Here is a 10,002-nt window from a genome sequence, read left to right as displayed (position 1 = left end):
CCTTCTTGAGTTTCTCCTTTATCTCATAAGCATTACCTAGAGCTCAATGACATCGATGCATATCTTTGATCTCATGAAATTCCTCAACGAATCCATGATTTATCACTTATGTATTTCCTATCGAATAACTTACTAACAATTCTCAACATAATTATTAGTATATAATTACTATCATCACTTACCCGAGCATCACCTAGAGCTCATTTATCTTAATGCATCTCTCTTGATCACAGGGCATTCCTCAATGAATCCATGCTCAATCCTCCATGCATCACTATGGAACAACCTACTAATAATTCTCAATACAATTGTTAGTTCATATGTATTATCATTAATTATTAAAATCATACTTAGGGGCTAGATAAACCTTCATTGGAACAAGCTGGAGAAGTCGTCGGTGTCTGGCGATGATGGCACAACGATGAAGAAGCGTAAGCTATCATAGAAGTAGGCTAGGTATAGCATAGGTCTAGTCAATCTTTTGCAATCCAGATGGTGATTTTTGTGCAATCCAAACTTCTTTTATAATTAGGACCTTGTATATTTTGTAATCTACCGTGACCTTATTTCTCAGTGTAATAATATATTTCTTAGTGCAATCAGAAACTTATTTTTTTAGTTGCTTTCTTAGTCTAAATTTTAAGCCTCGAAGCTTTAGTGCTTATTTTGCACTTCAAAGCTTGGGTCCCATATCATTACCGGCTCGTGGCAGCACCCGATAGTAATAAAGTGTATAACCCCACCTGTTTTAGTCATGTGTCGATGGTGATGCGTCACTACTGCTTCGTGGGCTAGCACTAGCATTGATAAAGCATGTATCACTACCGGTTGATGCCACGAGCCTGCAGTGGTGTATCAATACCAGTTCATGGAATTGATCAACAGTGATACGTGATATCATTGTCAGTTCCAATGGACTTGTCAAATTTTTTTTACCCTTGGTGGTTATGAAATGGCAATGATACTTTTATCGTTGTCGATGCTAGCCAAATCGGCATTGATAGTCTGTCGCCGATTGGGGTTTCTGTAGAAGTAAAAAAAAACACTGAGCAAGCCATGTGCATATCTCAACAAATAACTCCTTGAAGATTAACTCAGGTCTTTATTTGTTCGAATATGTGTCATGCCTCATTATGTTGGTGTAAATCTTATCATGAGGCTAAGGCTATAACACATTCATGTTGTCTTCATGTGGCGAAGCCAGCCGATTTTCGGAGCCCAGACAAGGCCAACAACGGTGAGCATGGTCCATTAGTTATAGTAGTAGATATCAACATGTTACAATACTGAGTTAACCAGCTCTTAGCAATCTCAGTGTAGCAAATATTTTACCCAAGTCATGATACTGAATAAATTAGTGCCAAGTAAATAGGAGAAAGCTTAAGCATCTTATTTACCCTCTTTTCTCTGGCCAAGTAAACATGGCCAAACTTGCCCCTCCCAAGTGACTTCCCAATCTCAAAATCAGATAGTAGTACTCATTGGCCACTGGTTATCTTCATTTCCATGTGGTGAAGCCTGCAAAAGGCAACAAAAGGCATCATTATCGTTCCAGTACACTTAGGAATATATCAAACTTGCAACCACTACGGAACCTTGAAGGTGCAATTTTTAACCAAACAAACCATCAGTAGAAGACAAAATAGTCATGGATCCTTCTTTAGTAACCCTCTAAACATAGGAAAATCCCCCCAAATAGAGCGAAATTTAGGGCTAGCCGGACCAAGAACAAAATGAAGCGGTAAAATACTAATCGAAGGATCTCATTAGCCATAGACATATATGGCCAAAAATTGACGGCTTTATTCACTTCATTAAACCCGGTACACAATCTCTAGCTTCCCAAAAAGAGGGGACACAAATACTTGCAAGAATGGAGATCAAACCCTAACCATTAGGCCACCTAAGAAAATCAGAAAAAATGAACAGCAGGGAACAACTAAAGTAACATTTCATAATTTATGCACTAAATATTACAAAAACTAAGAAATATCTCATTGAAACTGTCGCATCAACAAGCTACATGACCCATAAAAAGGGGGGGGGAGAGAGGAAACGCCCTGTAGATTAGCCAGAACAGAGAATAAACCCCCAACAATTTGACCATGAATGCGATAATGGTCAACCACTCTAGGGCTACCAACATGCTAATTGCTTGCTGGACTTGCCAAGCCAGGGCCCAACTAATAAAGTCAATCTCTTGGTGGGCCAAAGGCGGAGGCCGAGCAGCGGTCCAAGGTCGTCGTCCTGGCCGCCCTGGCTCCACCTTTGAAGACATGGCTGACACATGTGGAGCACATGAAAATGTACTAGCAACCCACACAAAAGTACTCCACCCTACTTATGATTGATGGCCCATACCATGGCAACAGATCAACATGTATGCCATTGTTTGGTGCATTGGTGGCAATGTGCAGAATAAACATAAAATTGTATTAGCATAAATCTGAATGCACCATCAAGTGTAGGGACTTGTGCATTTAGGTGAAAATTTGCTATTCCCTATCTCTACCCTTTGATATGACTGTTGGCCCTTTTCCCATGACAGAAATCTTGGTTACAAATGAATATCTTGAACATGAAGTTCGAAAGGATTTTCTGCAATATTCAGTCCATGCAATCAAGATGGATGGAATAAAGCACATCAGTCAGAAATCTTATTGAATTTTCTGGTTTACAATTAAAATGACATGTGCCATTAATTAGTGCGTGGTAGTGTAAAAAAAAATCAGCTTTCCTGTTGAGCATGTAATACACGTCTCATGGCATATTAACCCAGAGTAGTGAACCATAGTTCTGTAGCCTTAAATAGGCATGCTAATGGGTTGAATAGGTTGGGTTATCAAATAGGTTTGTTTTGGATAGGCGGGAGCAGCTTTGCATGACTAGCGGGTTGGATTAGGTTGGGTTTGCAATGAAAGCGGGTTGGATGGGGTTGGAATGGTTCTTTTTTTAGGTTTTTATGGATTGAACCCATGAGTCAAAGTTGGGTCATCGCCCATTCCTCGCACAATGATCGCCTAGTCCCAAAATCCCTAGCCTTACGGGTAGCGCGGCGGTGCAAAGGCCAAGCAGATCAAGATAGAGCGTAGTTGCCTGGTACTTCTATGCCACCACTAATATCCTCCCATCCTATGGGCTTGGGCTCTCCTATACCATCAGTGGCCATCGCCCTCTCCACAACACGAGGCAAAACCCTTGGTGTCGAACTCCATTCAAAGCAGTGAGAGCTTGGTGCCGCAGTCAACATGCCACCATTGATCGATCTTCCATGGCGGTATGTTTCTTCGCGGTCTCCTCTTACATCATCATTGTAGTGAGGCACATTTCCCTCCTCTGGTCACCCTGGAGTCTTGAGCAAGGCTGATTTGGGAGGAGGAATAAAGTACATACCAAAAAGCAGAGTGCTTCATATTCCATTACCACAACCCAAGCAACCAGGCCATGCTGTTCATGGAGGTATGCAGTTGCTCCTCGTTTCTAAAAGTTTCTAGTGCTCTCTATTGATTTGTGCTTGTATGTTTGTGGTTGCTTTTTTTTTTCCTAACCTGCATTCTTGGTTGGGTTTCTTGTTTGGATATCAGATTAGATTGCTTCCTTTTTCAATTAGTAGTAGCATTTGGCTGTTGATTGGAGCTATATTAGTAGTAGCATTTATTAGTCTCTTTTATCATGTTGGAGTGAGTGCTAGTATTTCAATCTTATATTTAGTTTGCAATGGTGAGATTTTTGTGGCTGAAACTGACAATCTCTGCTCTTTGGACCTCCAACAAAGATGTAACAAAATCATATTTGTTCAAAGTACATGGTACAATAGCTAGGATTCATTCAGGTTGTTCGAGTGAATCTATGGAGCTTTCTGTGGACTACTAACCCTGGTTTCTCCCATATTCTCTTGTTCTTTAGAATTATGTTGCATGGCCATACCATTGCGGGTCTCAAGTCTCAAAGGGTCAAGGGTCAAGGTTGTGACAACATTTGTGACAGCTGTACTTGTAATGAATTAATCCAGAAATGCTTTTAGTTGTTCAACTTGTTAATATTTTCTGGTTAGAATGGGGTTTATTCATCGGTCCTCTTTGGTTTTGTTGTATAATTAAGTTTTTTGCGAAGTTGAGTTAGTATACTGATTATTCTTGAGCAGTATAAAATTGGCTTGTAATAGCCATTACACTACAAAATGGTCAAATGATAGTAGTGCAGTAGACCATTTGATATGAATTTTTTAGCCAACTCGTATTCCTGGAGCTCCATTGCAACTCTCTACATAGTGAATTTAGTTTGGTGGTTTAAACATGTGCATGCTCTGACAGTCTTGTCAATACATACAATTACAATTCATTGTTCCAATGGCATTCCTTCTCTGTTATGCGGGATGCATATGAAGAATACCAAAATCTCTGTGATGGACACGGTTACCTGAATGTTTTTGTCACATCCCAAAAATGCATATATATATCATTAAGCATAATAAGCATCATGTTTGAGTATGAGCATTGTGTTCTTGAGTTAAGATGGATTTTAGTGATTCTTCCTAGATTTTTTGAGAATTTAATTGATGCCGTAAAAATTTCTAGAAGTTATGTGAGTAACAAAATTTAGAAAAAATTTGTTTAATTTTCCACGTAGGCTTTGAGATTGAATTCAATTCAAATTGGTTCATCTTGAATTATAGTTGTTGAAAATAGAACACCACTTATGGAATTAAGAAGAAAAAGAAAAGAGAGTTGCTGAAATTAGAAAAAGGACACTTACATGTGGACCCACTTCAGTTGAGCTGACCCCACCATCTCTACTTATGCTTTAGCTGCTACAGAAACACTCTCTCACCCCCTCACTCACTCTCACTCTCATTACCTCTCTCAACAACACCCAAGAGGAGAACACCCTCTCCTCCCTCTCTTCACTCAAAATCTCCTTCAAGAACTTGGATTCGAGGTATGCATGTCATGCCGTTGCGTTCCCTAGCCTTCTAGCTTTCTATCCATCCAAGCATTTCGCGCATGCACGGAGGATTGACCCATTCTTGATCTTGAAAGTGCATGTAGCCCTTATATATGGTTTTGATAATTAATGACAATACATATGGACTATCAATTCTGTTGAGATTTGTTAGTAGGTTGTTCCATAGGCGATGCATGGAGAAGAGATATGTATCAAGATGAATGAACTCTAAGTGATGCTCGGGTAAGTTAATGATAATACATATGGACTAACAATTATGTTGAGAATTATTGTTAGGTTATTCCATATGAGATGCATAAATAAAGAAGCATGGATTTGTTGAGAATTGCCATGAGTTCAAAGAATTACATCAAAGTCGTTAAGATCTTAGTGATGCTCATAAAAGTAAGAAGAATCTTGAATCATGAAGGCTAAGTTACTTGTGAAGATCAAGTAACTAAATATATGCCATTATCAATTAGGTTTTATGAATTAACCCATGTGCTTTATACTTAAAAGTGAGTTAGGGTTAGGATCCATAAGAAAGCATAAGTTGAATTGAAAAAATATATGACAAGAGTGAAGAACAAGATTGGACTATATATATGATAAATTAAATTTATTGAAGATGTCAGATACAAAATTGTTTTCTAGGGCAAGACAGTGAAGGATAAGCAAGACTCGGTTGCGATAGACCATCCGGTGGAGAAGGGCAAGCATATGGCTTGTTGTTGAAAGACCAAGACGGTGGTGAAGAGCGAGCGAAAGCTTTACGCCAATGAACCGTGTGAAGTCATGGGAAGCTATGAATGATTCGTATCAATCATATGAAGAATCAAGAAGAGATGGAGTGAAGATTATATAAAAGTTGGCAACCCTTAAAGTTTGAAAGAAAGAAGTGGTACTCGAAGGTATTCAAAGGCTCAAATATGATTCTAACAAGTTTTATCTTTGAATTTGAGTATAAATATGCCACATTATTAAGATGGATAAAACGTAGAGTTAATTATCATGTCTCAGTGCTCATGAGTTTCTAACCAAACCCAAAGTGAGAGTTTACTTTAGGAGCCCGGTGCGGAAAGTGTGGAAGTATCCAAAATAGGTTTCGGGGAGTTTCTAGTTTGATCCTATGTGTTTAGTATCATGAATTTAGTTGGGATGTGTAGTCCTCTGAATAAGCTTTCTATAGAGTTCAAAATTATCGAAATCGGACTTCAAGATCAAAAGTTATGATGTTTTCTCTTTAGTGACCTGAGCTGTTTTGTTAAACTGCAGAGAGTTCGTATTTTTTTTCGAAGGGTCCGCAAATTCTATGTCTAATGGCTAGTTTTTTTTTAAAACAACAACTTCTTGTGTTAAAATCCAGAGGGTCCGCAAATTTTTTCAGAGATTCCGTATTTTTATAGGTGTAACAGCTAGTTTTTGGGGGTTGGATATTTATACCTCCTCACCACTATCCTTTGTTGCTGCTGCTGGGGGCACGAAAGAAAATTATTCTAGAGCCATACGAACTCTTTTTCACTCTAATTTAGTGAGTGATTTAAGAAGAAAAATAAGTTGAGTTGAGAGATAGGAAGATTGAGAGCAAGTGAGCATAACTCCCATATTGAGCACTCGAGTTCATCGGCAAGAAGTTCGCGGAGTATTTGTTACTCTTAGGGATTTAGTCCCCTAGGCGGCTAGACGTCGCCGGAGAGCACTCAAGGTTGTGATATGCCGCAAAAAGTTTGTAAAGGTTGTGATTTTGCCTCCGCAAGGGAAGAAATCAAGAGTGGAAGCCAAGCTCAAGTGTGACTGAGCTTGGAGAGGAAAATGGTTGAGAGAGACCCGACTCAAGTGTGACTGAGCCCCTCAACAGAGACGTTGGAACCTCTAAAGCAGGTGTCCAAACTTTGGGAAACAAATTGCATGTCTCCTCTCTTATTTCTTTGTTTTTGAGTTCTTGCTCAATATTTGTACATATTGTTCGATCAACTTTTTTTTGAACTTTGAGCTATATATACTTGGTGAAATAGGTTGAAATACATCAACTGGTGCTAGGTAATTTGTAGATTTCATCCATGTTGTATTGCATAGGCATCTCTTGAGTTTTTTCTGAAATCTCCAGAGTATCCGCAGATTTCTGCAGAGTGTCCGCACATTTGCGGAGACTTCGAAAAAATCTATAGATTGTCCGCATATTACTAATCCGCTGCATTTAGTTTGTAAATTTTTTCAGGATATGTCTATTCTCACCCCTCTAGGCAATATCATTGTCCTTTCAGATCTCTCTTTTAGTTGAAGCAACGAGGAGCCGCAACGTTCTTCATCCTCGGGCTTCTTCCTCTCTTTTTCCCTAACCAATGACCACCACCTTCACCAAAGATGGGGGGTAAGCTTCCTAGGAGCCCATGGTGGCAATGCATGTCATGATTTAGAAGTGGCTCGAGCATTTGAGCTACATTCCTGTGCTCACGAAGCACTGCTGGGTTTTTGTTGCAAAGGAGCCTTAGGGAGGAAAGGACTTAGAATGAGCATTTAGGTTTAGCGTGTTGGGAGGTTTTTAAAGCTTAGAATCATTGCATAAGTGCAAATACATGCTTATGTGGAATGGGTTTTGACATGCTAGTTGAATCGACCAAAGAATTGATGTGAACTCAAGCATGTCACGATGATAGAATGTTCCGAACTTCCGATTAAATAATAAAACGCCAAACCGAAAGCCCCATAGTTGCAAAAATTGGAGATTTCGATCGCATCGGATATTCCGACCTTAACATCAGAACTTCCAATTTAAATAAAATCGTCAACCTGAGGACCCCGTAGTTGCAAAAATTGGAGGTTCTGACCAAATACCAGAACTTTTGATTTAATATTTTGTTGCAAACCGAGAACCCAATGTTTTGAAATTTCAGAAGGTCCGACTGATTGGAGCTTCCAATACTTTCTATCGGAGCTTTTGATATGATCAGGATGCCTCATCAAGAAGATTTCCTTTGTTTCATGTGTTGATGCCTTCATAACCTAGTGTACTACATATTCATACATTTATACATCTTGGAGCATACTTCACAACATTCATCATGTTAATTGCGATGCATCATCTTCCTTTTTAGCGATCAACGAACCGGAGAGCAACACGAGCGTGATCGAGGGTGATCCGGACCTTGTTGTGGTTGATTGTGGGGTTGAAGAATAAGGCAAGCATCTATGCATATTTCACCTTTATTTTGGATCATTGTGATGTCTAATTTTTATAAGTTATCGCTATATGTATGTCCGCATGTTTAGCGAGTTGTCGTCGGGAATCAGGTGGAACCTATTTCACTGCATTTGTTCCTACCTTGATTATTGATGATCACCATCCTTATAACCTAGGTATAACCATACTAATGTCTAACTTATAAATTTATCCAAGATACTTAACAATGCATAGGTCATCAGTAAAAATCAAGCGGTAGAATGTCCATCATTCGTGGGCTTTAGTGCTTAACAATGTGTCACCAAAATAAATATGTTGAGATGATGAGTTGTGAGGATGAGACGAGATTTGAGTAGGTAATAGGGATGGATCGGGACTGGAGTCTCAATTGTTATAGGCCTGTCTAGGTTGTTTAAACACCGATCATTGGTGTCGTTAGCTTAAGCACTTGTCCGTACTTTTCACATATTTAAATATGGTAAAGATGAGCTGAATAACTTTTGTTGCTGCGATCAATTGGCTTGTAGGTCTATGGTGTGAGTGGGAGAGCTTGTAGAGACACTTGAGGTTGCTCCGGGAGTAGACCTAAGCGGGCTCCACACAGAGAGACGTATGTTCAAATGGTCAGGGCTTAATTGGGAAAAGGTTGTCATGGGTACCCCTCTTGCAATTTGATCGGTTGCTTGAGCCACATGATCATGTGTCGTGTGGGTAAAAAAGTACCCCTGAAGGGTATAAGATCAATTCGAATTGTCACACTCTTGGTCCTGAGCATGCTTAATATCTATTGGACACCAATCGTAGAGTTCCTGATGTTTGGGTGATTATGGTGGTATGTGGTATGTTAGGAGTTAGCTCGTGTAAGTCTATATCAAGATGAGTAAGTTCTTATGTTGGTTATATTTATACTTATGTTCTCATAATAGGATAGCATTAGTTTTGAGATATGTTAGGTGCTCACACTCTTTAAGTCAATAAATTATTTTTACATATAAATTCATTTAATATTGTGGCATACTCCTTGCTACTCTTTCCAAATACATTATCTTTGAAGTCGGGTTATTATATATACCTAATATAAGTAAGTCTTGTGAGTACCTTCGTACTCATATTACTACTGTTGAGTTTTTGCAGGTGAGGATAAGCTAGTATATGGATACTTCATGCATGTCGATGTTAGTGACGGACAAGAGTAGTGGTGTGCTACTCGTGGTGGTTTGGTGGTACCTTGGAGCAAATCACATCACCTCTTTTGATGTTTATAGATGTTATTCTGATGCGTAGAAACGTTAACATTCTAGGATATGAACTTTTTGTATTTTGTTGATCCTAATGTTTGTTGATATTATGTTGAGAACCCAGACCTGTTTAAGTGGCTCTCATCCTTTAATTTCAGCAAATAGTACTTTAAATTGTTGAACTTATAATTACTTAAAGACATGTAATATATTTACATCACTCGTTCTTTATTATGCCTTGATATGATGAAACTTGTTGTAAAGGTGTGCGTTACGATCTTGGGTATAAAACACATATCGGGACTACCGGGATTGTATTTGCTTTAATTATTTAGTGGCTGCGATGTTTGCTTCAAAATGTGGGTTAGCACGTGGCACGTCGAGAGATGAACGTGTGCTAGCTCTCATCTTATTAAATGATCATCCGATTTAATTAATTCGAATGCAATTTAGATGGCTCTTAAGTTTTTGTATTTTGATGTATACTTGGGTTTGTTACCATTAGACATGTGTAAACCAAAGTGTACATCATCTCTATATATCTAAATGCGGCCGCGTTCCTCGCCGGCTCCAATGTCCACGTCGGCAAATTGGTTCGCAGCAGTTCGATTCACTTCGAGGGAAGTAAGGGCCGTCGGA

Source organism: Phragmites australis, chromosome 16 (assembly GCF_958298935.1).
Source record: "Phragmites australis chromosome 16, lpPhrAust1.1, whole genome shotgun sequence".
Taxonomy (NCBI): domain Eukaryota; kingdom Viridiplantae; phylum Streptophyta; class Magnoliopsida; order Poales; family Poaceae; genus Phragmites; species Phragmites australis.
The sequence above is the reverse complement of the archived record's forward strand: the minus strand, read 5'-3'. Positions refer to the sequence as shown.